The following is a 13131-nucleotide window of genomic DNA, read 5'->3' as shown; positions in this document are numbered from 1 at the left end:
GAGGGCAAATACTCAAATTTTCTCACCTTATTGTTGGAAAATGATAATATGTGTCTCATAACATTATCCAAAAAACCCCCAGAGGTACTGAGCCCATTTACCCACAGCCAATAACCTTCTTACTTACATGCCTTGTGTTGACTTCCTTTTCTTCCCTGTCTTACATCCCTTCACATCAATATTTCCCAGTATCATCTTCAAAATAAAACATTTAAGTCAAACTCTTACCTCAGGTCTGTTTCTGGGAGAACTCCTTGATAACGTCTCTTCTAAATCTGACTATTGTATGAGAAACCACTTACCCAAAGAGAGATGTTCAGTATTTAATTTATTTATAGTATGTACTAATACTAACCAGTTGGATAAAACAGAACATTATTATCCGCAATTTTAGGATGAAGTTCAAAGAGATTTAACAACTATTTTAGAATCATACAGATAATAAGAGGCCAATTTAGGGCTTGAAACCTGGTCTGTCTGATCCCAGAGCCAAAGTTTCTAACTAGTGCACTCTTTCTTTTATCTTAAACAACTACTGGCTATGAAGGAGAAAAATGAAACAAGTTATATTACTCAAATATTAAATGGGAAATATTGACTCAATTATTTACTTTCCTCTAAATTGCTGCTAAGAAAAGATTACAAAAGAAACCACAAAGCACACAACAGTCATACAGTAATTTCAGGAATTATGGATAATAGCATTTATTGCAGTATGAGAATTAACAAAGGTTTATGTATAGACTGTTCAATTAATAACAAGGTGGCATTTATATAAAGTTCAAAAAGTATTCAATGTGGATAGAAGTCAAGAGACTGGTCACAATTAGGTTAATAACTGCAAGGGCACATAGGTGGAGCAATTCTGATGCTGTGAAAATACATTTCTTGTCCTGATTTGTGTTCTCCTCACGATAATTCATCGAGTTGTGTAGTCATGACTCATGTTGTCTTCTGTGTGTTTGTTATACCTCAATTAAGATATTACTTAAAAATAAATTAACAATCTTTGAGTTTTTAAGTTAATTTAATATTCGTGTCTCAAAAATTTTAGCAGATTGCAACAATGGGCTAGGTAATGCACTAATCATGACAAATTTATAGTGAAAACATATTCTATTAGCCAAAAATATATGCATATTGAGAAGGTGCTTGGCATTATATAATGTGCTAACTTTACATCTGTGAAGGTTTTATAGTCTCTTTCAAGGGAAAGTTTAAATCTAGAGGTGAAGAGAGTCATGATAAGATACTTAACATACAGTTTTTGTTTTTGTTTTTGTTTTTTGACTGTCACACATCTGCCTTTATTGTGAGCAGCAGGGGGATCACTTCCAGCAATAGTAAAAAAAAATAATTTACAAAAGCAGGGATTCAGTGAAGCCGCCTGGTTGGAACCCTTGGGTGCTCATACGTAGACGCCGACCCAGAGCAGCAAGAAGAGGACTCCAAAGTCCGTGAAAAGCAAGGCCACCAAAGAGATGAGGAGCTCTTTATGGATATCCTGAATGTACTTGGTGGAGCTGACCTCATAAACGAACAACCAGGCGGTGAAGAACATGCCAATGGCCAACAACTCCATGGTCAGATGGAGGAAGACAGCCCGGTTCCCTGGGCAGGTGTATCTGCTCATGGCCTCAAGCTCCATTTTGCTGGGCTCAGGGTATCCGCTGCTCTGCCCTTAACATACAGTTTTTTCAACGTAATTTTAGAGGCGTATCTCAGTTTGTGCGTTGGTGCAGGTGAGCTTTTATCTCTATCTAGTGCTAGTAAGATCTATAATTCAATGTTACTATTGCCAGATTTATGGGTCAACTATCAAGAAGAAACACCGGTTGATCCCTAGCCTGTTGTTAATGAATGAACTCAAACCCTTAACAAGAGCTCAAATAAAATGAACAGTGTTAATAAAATACTTGCCTGAAGAGAATAAGATGTGCTTTATTTTACACTTGGATTAGAAAAATAAGCTATATCATATCAGACACACAGTATTTAAGCTTCATAAATTGATTTTATTGTTACAATATAAATTATTCCTTTGTTTTGTATTGGAGGATCCAGTGTAAGAAGCATTTTTTTCTTCTTTTTTGTTATCCACGACCCTGAGATCCCAGGAAGTTAAAACACAATGTACTAATAGCAACCCATGGCCTTGATTTACATGGTACTGACTCTTATTCTTTGTAGTCCATGTCACTTACAGAAGTAGGACACAGTTACAAAGCTCTATATGAATCAGACAGGATCTAGAGGTGGACTTGCACTTTCTCCAGGTGATTCCATGAGGCTCAATAAATCTCTAGATACAGTCCTGCAAGTGTCAAAATTCTTCCATGCTAGTAGGACCCTCTGGAGAAGCTACATAACTAAAACCTCATAGCAAACCAGATACCATGGTACTTGTGATATAAATTAGAACTCAATGACTGTTAAATTTAAGATGAAGAAAATCTACTTCTTCAGTCAAAAGTATTCATTTATGGGGCCAGCTCCATGGCATAGTGGTTAAGTTCAGCATGCTCCACTTCAGTGGCCTGCGTTTATGGGTTTGGATCCCAGACATGGATCTATACCACTCATCAAGCTATGCTATAGTGGTCAACCATATACAAAATAGAGGAAGACTGACACAGATGTTAGCTCAGGGCTAATTTTCTTCAAGCAAAAAAAGAGGAAGATTTGTGATAGATGTTATCTCAGGGCAAATCTTCCCGAGCAAAAAAAAAAAGTATTCCTTTAGAACTTACAATATCTGTCTGGCATTATGCTAACACGCTACTGATAGACAGATGAATAAGTCGTTAATCTCTTCATGGGATGCTTGGTTCAGAGATCCACGTGTGTGTAACAGGCACATATGCTATGACACAACTGCTATATTATGAGAATTAACAAGCTTCTCTGATAATGCAAATGAGATCTTTTGACTTAGCTTAGGGCAAGCCTGTACCTATCATTTAATTAGTTGATTGACAAAAAATATGAATTATCCCTTAATTAATAACATGTTAGAATAGATGTACCCCAAATTCCTACTAGTATTGATAAGCAAGAATATATAAAATAGTCCAGGTAGATGTGACAGTGCTATAGGATTAACTGAAGGAAAACCAATTCTGGCATTCATCTATATATTAACAACTTTTACCTAAGGGGGAAAGAACAATAGAGAACTTTATACCAGGACCACAATGCAATCAATGTTGTATCCTCATAAAATGACTTTTACTGAATCTTTGTTTTTTGTTATTTTCTTGGTCTTATGAGGTACACTATACGAAACAAGAAACATCAATTATTTTTATTACAGAGATGCTATTGGGAATGCCATAAATTATAACAATGTGTTATACACATTAGGACTCATGCAAACTAATATATCTCCTATCTCAGTATCAGAAATGTGTGGTCTCCCCAAAACAACTGGCTTTCATTAAGCATTTATAAAACTTAAAATTTAGAATTCTTTCTTTTTGTGGTCAAAATGATTGAAGGAAAATTTGAAATCCTAAGTGTGGCAATTTTTAAGAAGCATGGTGTCAATTTCTGTTTGTGAGTATTGTAATTAGATTATATTTTCTTGTTCATATTTTGCATAGGACTTATTTCCATCAATATCTATTTTTACCCTATTTTACCACCAGCATTTTTGCATCTGGGTCAATTCAACAGTTAAATGAGTGAAGGGTTAATAAATAAACAATGAGCAGGAAATATAAAATGAATTTGAGTTGACTCTGAGATGACTTAGAGAAACCAAATGAGGTTTGATTGAACTTGGAGGATGACTTAAAGTAAGGAAGTCTTGAAAAAAATGATCAGTCTAGGATAGAAGAATAAAAGGCTTAAAGAAGGACAAAAAAAAAAAAAAAAAAGATCCTGAACATGATTGCCATCTTTTGGTTATAATTATGGAGAATTTTTTAAGAAGAATGTAAAATAGATGTTGACAATATGAAAAACAGTCCTGATAACTTTTTCAGTCATGGTGTTCCCTATCTATTTCATACACAGTGAAATCATGAGAGTGTGTCCCCACCCCAATATAAATTACATTGAATGTTTTGTCTGTTTTACTTTCTCAGGGCCCATTGTCCCCAGTAACGTTCCTCCTCTTTCTGAAATATGCCCTTTTATTCCTTCTCAATTTATCACCATGGAACCTGTGATAATCACCTTAGAATACACAAGCCCCAAACTAGTTTAATAGTTCTAGAAGCTCTGAATTCAAAATATGAAGGTGCTCTGATCATATATAATTTTCAAAGTTTTACCAAGTTATATAGATATCTATTTATGTTGATATTCTTAAAGTTTTTCATTAGACATTCAGATTATAATATTTAATAGTCCATTAAAATTGTACTATTCTCATAATTTTTAATTCTTGTCTTCCTGGTATCCTAAGGACATTATTTGGTTCACTTATTGAGTGATGCATGAAAGATATGGCACTTGGACAGTGAGCAATTATTCCATAAATGATTTCCCCAACCAGACATGGACAATGAGAATGGTTCACTGGGCATTTGTAATAGGAAAGAATATTCCAAATGATTCTGAAATGTCTTGGTCTAATGAATATGATTAATTTTGATAATCAATATTATCTTAGTTGTGAACTAGAAATAGAGAAAGACATTCTGAAGCAAGAAAAAAGGGTGCAGGAGATGCATATAAAGAAGATGTGAAAAGAGAGAGGTCTGAGAAACTACAGGTAGCATATTTCACATGCATTTCCCTTTAATTCCTTCAGACAATAAGCTTCATAATGTTGCTCTTTTTTATTAAGATTTTTGCTTTCAACCCAAACACTTCAAATATGTGTCACTTTTTCTTTGAGTTTCAATTGTTGCCACTGATTCCTTATAATAACTGAAAAGATACAAAGTGCCCCTTTTTCTTAGTTCTAGTGTCATTAAGGACACATTGGATATTGTATTCAGTAGATATCTTGAGAAATTAGAAAAGTGAGCATCATCTCTCCTTTAGCTGCTCTTATTCCAGAGTGAGAATGTTATATAAGCCCTGTATGAGCTCCTTGTTCTTGAGTGCATACACCATGGAGTTGAGGGCAGGAGGAATGACATTGGGTAGTACATTGAGTAGAACTGGGATGAAGGGAACTGTCAATGCTCTACTGTGGGTGATGGAAATGACAATGATGACTGTGTAGAAGAAAAGGATTAGGATGAGGTGGGAAGTGCAGGAACTTAGGGCCTTGGATGCAGCTTCTGCTGAGTTCAGCTTTAGCACAGAGTGAAATATCAAAGCATATGACAAAACAGTCAAACCCAAGTCACTCCCCATGAGTCTTCAGGCCAGATGGAGCTTTTAGATGCTGTGGATTGTCCTGTCGTCACAGAATAGGCTAGTGACTCCAAGAATAGAGCACAGACAGTGCTCAGTTTGGTTCCAGGAGCAGTAATGTTTCTGAGCAGCCAACATAGGCACTGGCATGGTAGACAGACTGTTCCTGAGTGCCATGAACACAGCTGCTTTGACCACAAGTGATTCAGTAATTATTGTTGAGTAGTGTAGGTGTTAGAAAATGGCTACGTATCTATCTATAGCCATACAGACAAAAATTCCTGACTCCATGGCCACAAAACAAGGTATGACATACATCTGAGCAAAGTACTCTGGGAGGCTGATGATCTGAGCATTAAACCATAAGATGGCCCAAATTTTGGACATGATGGTGGTAGCCAGGCCCATGTCCACCACAACCAGGATGCCCAAGAAACAGTACATAGGCTGGTGCAGGGTTGCCTCTTGATTGATGATGATCAGGATAAGCATGTTAGCACTGACAGCTAAGAGGTAGAGCAGAGCCAGGGCCAGCGAGAGCCAGTGCTGCCAGCTGTGAATGCCTAGGAATCCCTCAGAAGGAATTCAAAGACCTGGAACTCAGAACTCTTGGAATCTCTGAAATCCTGGAACATCCTTTACTAAAAGGAAATGTATTCAAGGTTAAAATTTTCAATAATGTCTGGCAGTATTTGAATTAGAGTCACCCAGGTCATGATATTGAAGAGGAAGAATTCAACATCTTTAATTTTCTCATCCCGCCACTAACATTATTGGACATTTATAATGAAATACGAACCACGGTATCACATTCTGTGTGTTAATTAATCATCACAAAAACCTCATAAGGCAGGTCACAGTAATTCCAGCTTCACAAAAAATGAGAAATAGAACATTAGAACAAACCAGGACCTTTGTTATTATCTTCTATCTTGTGAATCATGAAAGCTGGACAAATGGAAAGCAATCTGATATCACAGCCTGGCCGCTGAAATTTTATTTTGCTAAAGGGTTAGTTTCTTTAGAGATCAAGTGATAGACACTGAGTAAAGGTTTTTACACATGGAAACATTTAGGTAACATAGTAGTTAATAGAATCTAAGAAAAAAATTCATTTTTCGAAATGTGCTTGAGAATTTGTGAAATACTCATGAATATTATTTAATTTTTATTAAATTATATGAGATAATTTTGTGCACCCTTTTTTGGGTGAGGAAACTGATGTTCAAAAATGTTAATGAGAGCTCAGGCTGGTGGTGTATTGGTTAAGTTCAGCATGCTCTACTTCAGTGGATCAGGGTTTGTGGCTTTGAATCCCAAGTGTAGACATGCACTGTTGATCAATCCATCCTGTGGTAGCAACCCACATAAAAAATAGAGGAAGTTTGCCACAGATGTTAGCTCAGGGTCAGTCTTCCTCAAGCAAAAAGAGGAGGATTAGCAGCAGATGTTAGCTCAGCACCAATACTCCCCCCCGCCAACACACACACACAAATGCTAATGGCATGTCTAAAGCCAAGCTTCTACAAAAGAGAGAAATATGATTGAGAAATCTCAGTATTCTTTGAGCCCGGTTGATTCTGGTTTTGAGTAAATTTCCCATAGTCTGACATGGTTTTGCTTCTCGAATCAGTCCAGAGAGTCACAATATAATGACTAAAGGAGACGTGAAAAAAATAAAAAACAATGAGTTTGAGATAAAAGTTTTGACAGAAGACCTGCTAAAACCAAATTACTCTATATCTAAGACATCCCTGATTTAATTATTCATTAATATTTCAAATGTGTACTATTTATTATATCTTTCCTTTCAACTTTTCAAATATTAAGGATGTAATATAAAGACATAAAGTTAACAATTTTGTGGTTCAGAATTATTGTATCTGGAGAGCAGCAGTGAAGATGTAGATTTGGGGGACGTGTTCACCCTAATAAAGTAATGACATTCCATAATATGTATAATATGATAGAGAAAGGTAAATTAAAGAATCCATACATTTATATATTTATATAAGTATATAAATTCTGATTCATGTATATTATTTTCATAAATTCTGAGGTTAAATCATTTATTCTGCTAGCTTTTTTTGTTTTTCAACTTTAATTTTGGAACTATTTCTCAAATGTCTTGCAGTCTTTGACTTTTAAGTCATACGTAATAAAGGGCCTTTAGAAAGCGGATTTGAAACTCCAGGTGATGAGTGAGTCTCATCAATTATAACATTTACTTTGAGTGGTCTTGTAGGGAGCTCTATGCTTCATTGTAGACATCCTCAGTTACCAGTGCTTATAGGTCTTCTCTCAGGGACTTTTAATTTTTCCAGAAAAGAAACCACTGATCTATGTTCTGGAGAAATATATGACTGACTGCCAGTGTTCTTGGCATTGTGTAGTGGAAGGACACTGAGGATCTCATGCTTAAATATAAATATTGGAGTCAACCCTCTCATATTTTATGATACTTTGTCCTTGGCCTTCATCACATATGATATATGTGCATTAATAGAGTTTGTTAAAGTTTCTTCCCAGAATAAGCTTCCAGTCATCATAAGAGTATAGTTAATATTATTTAGAATCATGGATAAATCAGAGATTTTAAGTTGTTCCTTGTTCAGTTTTTCTGCCACATCCCTGTTTTATCTTTATGTACTTACACTGAAGCGTGACAGATTACATACTGCAAAAAAGCGACTTGCGTTGGAAATAGCAAATCAACACAAAGCACATTATTTAGTACAAGCGATTTTCAAAGAGATCTCTTGTGTCATCATAAACTCTAGAGTCATACAGGAGTAGGCAGAAATGGAAACCAAGCAAATTTTGGAAAAGGTAAGGAAATTTTTAGAAGAGGAAAAGACAAATGCTCTTATACCTGAAGCATGATTAGGATTCTTCCAGATCAGTGTTTCATTTTGTTAATTCCTACTCACATCACACTGATATTTTTAGCTTTGTGATTTTGCAATCCCCTATTCTATTTTGTTCCCTCCCAAGACCACATATAGCGTCAATCATCACTTCTTCAGGAAGACTCAACTCTTTCCCAGAGAGGACAGAGTGCCACCCTTTAAATATTCTTAGATTAATGACGTAATTAGAAAAGTGGTGGGCTTCATAGTTAAGGAATATACTTGTTAATATGTCAATATATTTCTTAAAATTTTAACATCATGGTTTTATAAGTGCTTATTTGTATTCTTGAATGAATCACAATTTAATCAAACTCTTAGTACATGACAATATCCTACTTAAGTTTGTATCTGCAGTGTCTAGCAAGACATTGTGCACATGTAAGATGTTATAAATGTTTTCGAGTAAATGAATAGATGAATGAGTAAATGAATCAAAGTTCATAATAAACTTTAAGAATTATTAAACTGTAGCCTAAATATACTTTTTGGAAGCATAAGAAGAACCATCAGAAGAAATAGAATTATAGAGTATACTTCATAAATTAACAGAAAACATAAATGCTTGAATAAACAATTCCACATAATAAAATAGACAAAACAAAGAAAATCTAAAAATGCCGAGAAAAAAAATAAGGTGAAAGAGAAAACAAATATTTTGTACAAGACAATCAAGGTCAATTAAAGGAACTATACTATTAATTGAACATATTTCCCAGTAATTTTATGTACCTATATGCAATAATATATATACATATATAACATGTATATATAACACATATACATCTAAAGTATTTATATATATGAATATATGTATATATAAAGGAAACCATACACAAATCATACACAAAGAGTTTTGGAGAAACAAAAAACATGCTAACACATCAAACACATAAACCAACCAAAATTTTCTGAAGAAATTATAATGTCAGACAAAATAGAAACCAAAAAGAAAAAGAAAAATGTTAGATCAAGTAAATTTTGAGAAAAAATAGATGGCATGCTTCACATACTACAGTTAAAGCTGATTGTACTAAATTGCTTTATCACTAGGTTTAATACAGTTTTTCACAAGCAAAGTAACAGAAAGTACCGAGATTATATTTTTCACTTTATTAGTACATGGTGGAAAATTTTAAAATGGAGATTTCAATTAAATTAATTGCAATTTTACTAGCTGATTGCCAATTTTCTACTTAGCCACACTAGTTGGACTAAAGCTAAGAATTGCAAGGGTAAACAGAAGCCCTGTAATTTGTATTAGAGAAAAAAGAAGAGTATGAATTTACAATATAAGTATGTTTCCTTACATACAATAATTGTCATCAACTTTCTTTCTTTTAGGCTTGCAAATTTGTAACTTATGTTTGTATACCACGTTATATTTTTCATGTTCCTTTTGAAACTTATTATAAAGAAACAAAACTGTGACTATTTGCATATATGCATATTTACATATATATTTACAAACATGATTACTATGGAAGTAAGATAGACTTTGAAATGTATTATTGATCAATATTTGACCAGCATGTACAAATTGTTAAAGTAGTTGAACAAATTGAGTCATTACTTTTTTCTCCCTCTCAATATATTTGAATAGTCAACTCTTACCTCTATGTGTCCATGCAACAGAAGCAAGTAGAGAAATTAGGGGAAGCATAGATACCCATAAATTGAGAATAGGAAATATATCTCTGAGATTACTTGTGCTTTATTCCTAAGAATGTATTTCCTACATATGAGATAAATATCCTATTTACGTCTTTTGCGTTTCCTTTTTATAGTTCCAGTGTCAATTAATAAAACTGGCTTTATTGTTACATGAGATGTTTAGATTCCATCTTCAATACATTCTCAAAACTCTCAGTGAAAGATCCAAGTTTATACCAAGTAATGTAATAATACTCACAAAGTATATTAGATTTTTTCCAAGACAAATTTAAGTGATTTTGATATATTATAACTTAATTTTTCTGAAAAAGGGCTCATATTATGCAGTAGGTGAGCAAGTATACTAAAGCGGTAATAACACATGAATGTCGCCACTTATAAAGCACAATTTTTATGTCATCTCTTGTCTATTCTCATTTTCAAACTCCATCAACAATAAGTTTGTTGCCTCACTAGATGTTACTTAATTTGACAACTCATGATCTTCTCTAAATATAATGATGAATTCTTCCAAGTAGATTTTCTATCAAAAATTGATTAAATAGTCAAAAATATGTCTCTCTAGAAATTAAGCAAATAAAATAGATTCTCCTTCTGAGAACAAAGGGAGGTAGGTTAAAAAAGCAAGAGTGGGGGCTGGCCCCGTGGCCGAGTGGTTAAGTTCTCGCGCTCCGCTGCAGGCGGCCCAGTGTTTCGTTGGTTCGAATCCTGGGCGCGAACATGGCACTGCTCATCAGACCACACTGAGGCAGCGTCCCACATGCCACAACTAGAAGGACCCACAACGAAATATACAACTATGTACCAGGGGGCTTTGGGGAGAAAAAGGAGAAAAATAAAATCTTAAAAAAAAAAAAAAGCAAGAGTGTTCTGATCACAATCAATAACTATTCTGTAACTTTCTCACCATTTCTTCTTGTAAGAGTGAGTTATACCTGACTTCCACTGCAATAAAACCTAAGATTCATAGTTGTTTAGAGAGATAACATAGATATACACAATCACGATGGAAAATTGCACTGAATTTCAACCTGAGAATTGGGGAAATAAGTATTTTCAAGAAAACTTAATCCTTTATAATACTTCTGTGTTCAATTGAGTAAATAAAATCAAATCTGTGTTTCTGAGAATATAGTAATCAATTCATATACACTCAAAACCTCTCTCCACTTTGTCAAAGCCTCCAATTTATCTTAATACTAACAACAACAAAAATCATGTGATTAGTCTCACTTTTGTATGTCCTTTTAATATCTTAGCTTGTGGATAGGAAAACAGTGAGCTGAATATCATCTGGTCCAGGTGTTCAGGATCTTGGTCAAAAAAAATCACAATTCTACAATATGTGCACATAAACAGCTCTCAACCTCTAAATCCCCTGGTATCTGTATTATTGAAATTAATCTTTAAATAAAAATGTGTACTACATACCCCAAAGGATATTGCACAACATTAGATATACAAATGCTGTTTTGGAAATCAAGCTAACCTTATCTGTGGAGGAAAATGAATGGAAGCTGTACATTCTCACTACCTATAAGATGATACATAAATAAAAGAATAATTTCATATGCATTTACCTATATTTGTTTGCTTGTGTGTGAGGAAGTACATATGGGAGGATGAGAATGAACACAGCAATGTTTAATGAATATTTGCAATTTTAATATTTATTGAAGAGTTTTGTATCTTTCCATGTCAGGTTCTTAAGAACACAGGTTGAAATTACTCGCAATGTTTCAGAATGTTTAAATCACTCTCACACACAAACATATGTTCTTTTATTGGTTTATTTTTTCTTTCAGTTGAAGTTGATGATGAATATTATGGCATTGTACAGTTCCATCAAAAGTTCAGAAAGAGTGACGTCAGCATCATGGCAGAGTGTGTTGCTCCCTTTGTCTCTCCCCTCTAAGTCACAATGATTGATCAATAAAGAACTCCCTACAGAGCACACCAGAATGCCTGGGATATTTATGCCTCTATACATCTAAAGGTTGGTGGAGTGGACTTCCAGAAGGCAGTCGAATGAGGGGAGAAGTCACTCCCTCTGCTCCTTGTGGCAGCAGTCCAAAATGCCGATCCTTATAACAGCACATACACCAGTGACCAGAGACTGCAGGGGCAGACACAGCATAAGCAACTTAGGCCCTTCCCCCTCCAGCAGTGGTGGGTGGTTTACATATCCAGAGATTCAGGACACTGAGTGGAGAGGGTGACCCAGGCACAACCCCCTTTCTTGGCAATGGCACTGGTCTTTCCAGCAGAGGGAATACCATCCAAAACACGGATTTCCCTGGTGGGAACAGGGTGTCATGAGCTGAGATTTCAAAGCAACCAGAGCCTGAAGTACCAGCAACAACACTCACTCTTATCTTAGCCTTTGCCCCATAGTTGTGGTTGATGACACACACACCCTGAGTCTTCAAGGCACAGAGTGGTGCTGGTGACCCAGCCTTCTCCCTGACCCCTGGCAGTGGTATTGCTTTTTCCAGGAGGAAGGACAGCATCAAGAACAAGGATATCCCTGGTAGGGGCATGATGTCCTGATCTGAGGTTTCAAAAAACACACTGGTGCACCAGCAACCAGAGGCTGCAGGACCAGCAACAACACTCATGGCTTAGCCCTTGCCTTCCCACAGCAGTGACCATTGAAACTTGTGACCTGAGGCTTCAGGAACCACAGCAGGTCTGGTAAGCAAGCAGCTATTGGTGGCATCCCTGACACTGACTCTACCAGCAGTGAGAGCTGCATACATGATCCCTGGGCCCCAGCAGTGACAGCAATACCTGTAAACCCAGCATCACTGGAAGTAGTGCTGTCAGCACCACCAGAAACCCCAAGAGCAGCAGTGCAGGTGATGCATGGGGAAGAAGCACCCAAGCCCCTGGAGAGCCTGAAGAGAGACAGTGGGGAAACATGGGACCCATGCAATCCTGGGGGCAACAGAAGTGTTTGCAGCCTGATGACTCTGCTGGTGATGCTTAATACTGTAGTGACACCATAAGCAGTAAGGGATCAGCAACCTCAGAGGCACAAACAGCACCAGGAGGGCACTGATGACAACTCTATCAGACTGCAAGGTGGAACATTCAGCCTCTCAATGACAACAAGAAGCAGCACAGAACCACTGTAACCAAAGTCTTACCCACAAAAGACAGGTGTTTATTACCACAAATGTACTGGGGGAGAAACAACTCATCAAGTACCATGAAGAACTAAAGTAACACAGCA

The 13131-nt window shown here is 35.9% G+C and overlaps 2 pseudogenes; both read right to left on the bottom strand.

The window, feature by feature from the left end:
* Nucleotides 1-1284: 1284 nt before the first annotated feature.
* Nucleotides 1285-1674, bottom strand: LOC139084323 (dolichyl-diphosphooligosaccharide--protein glycosyltransferase subunit TMEM258 pseudogene; annotated as a pseudogene).
* A 3327-nt stretch (nt 1675-5001) lies between these two features.
* LOC139084322 (putative olfactory receptor 56B2) lies at nt 5002-5948 on the bottom strand (annotated as a pseudogene).
* Between the last annotated feature and the right edge of the window lie 7183 nt (nt 5949-13131).

The sequence above is a fragment of the Equus przewalskii genome, chromosome 6 (assembly GCF_037783145.1).
Source record: "Equus przewalskii isolate Varuska chromosome 6, EquPr2, whole genome shotgun sequence".
Classification (NCBI taxonomy): domain Eukaryota; kingdom Metazoa; phylum Chordata; class Mammalia; order Perissodactyla; family Equidae; genus Equus; species Equus przewalskii.
Note: the sequence above shows the minus strand (reverse complement) of the source record. Positions and strands in the feature narration are given on the sequence as shown.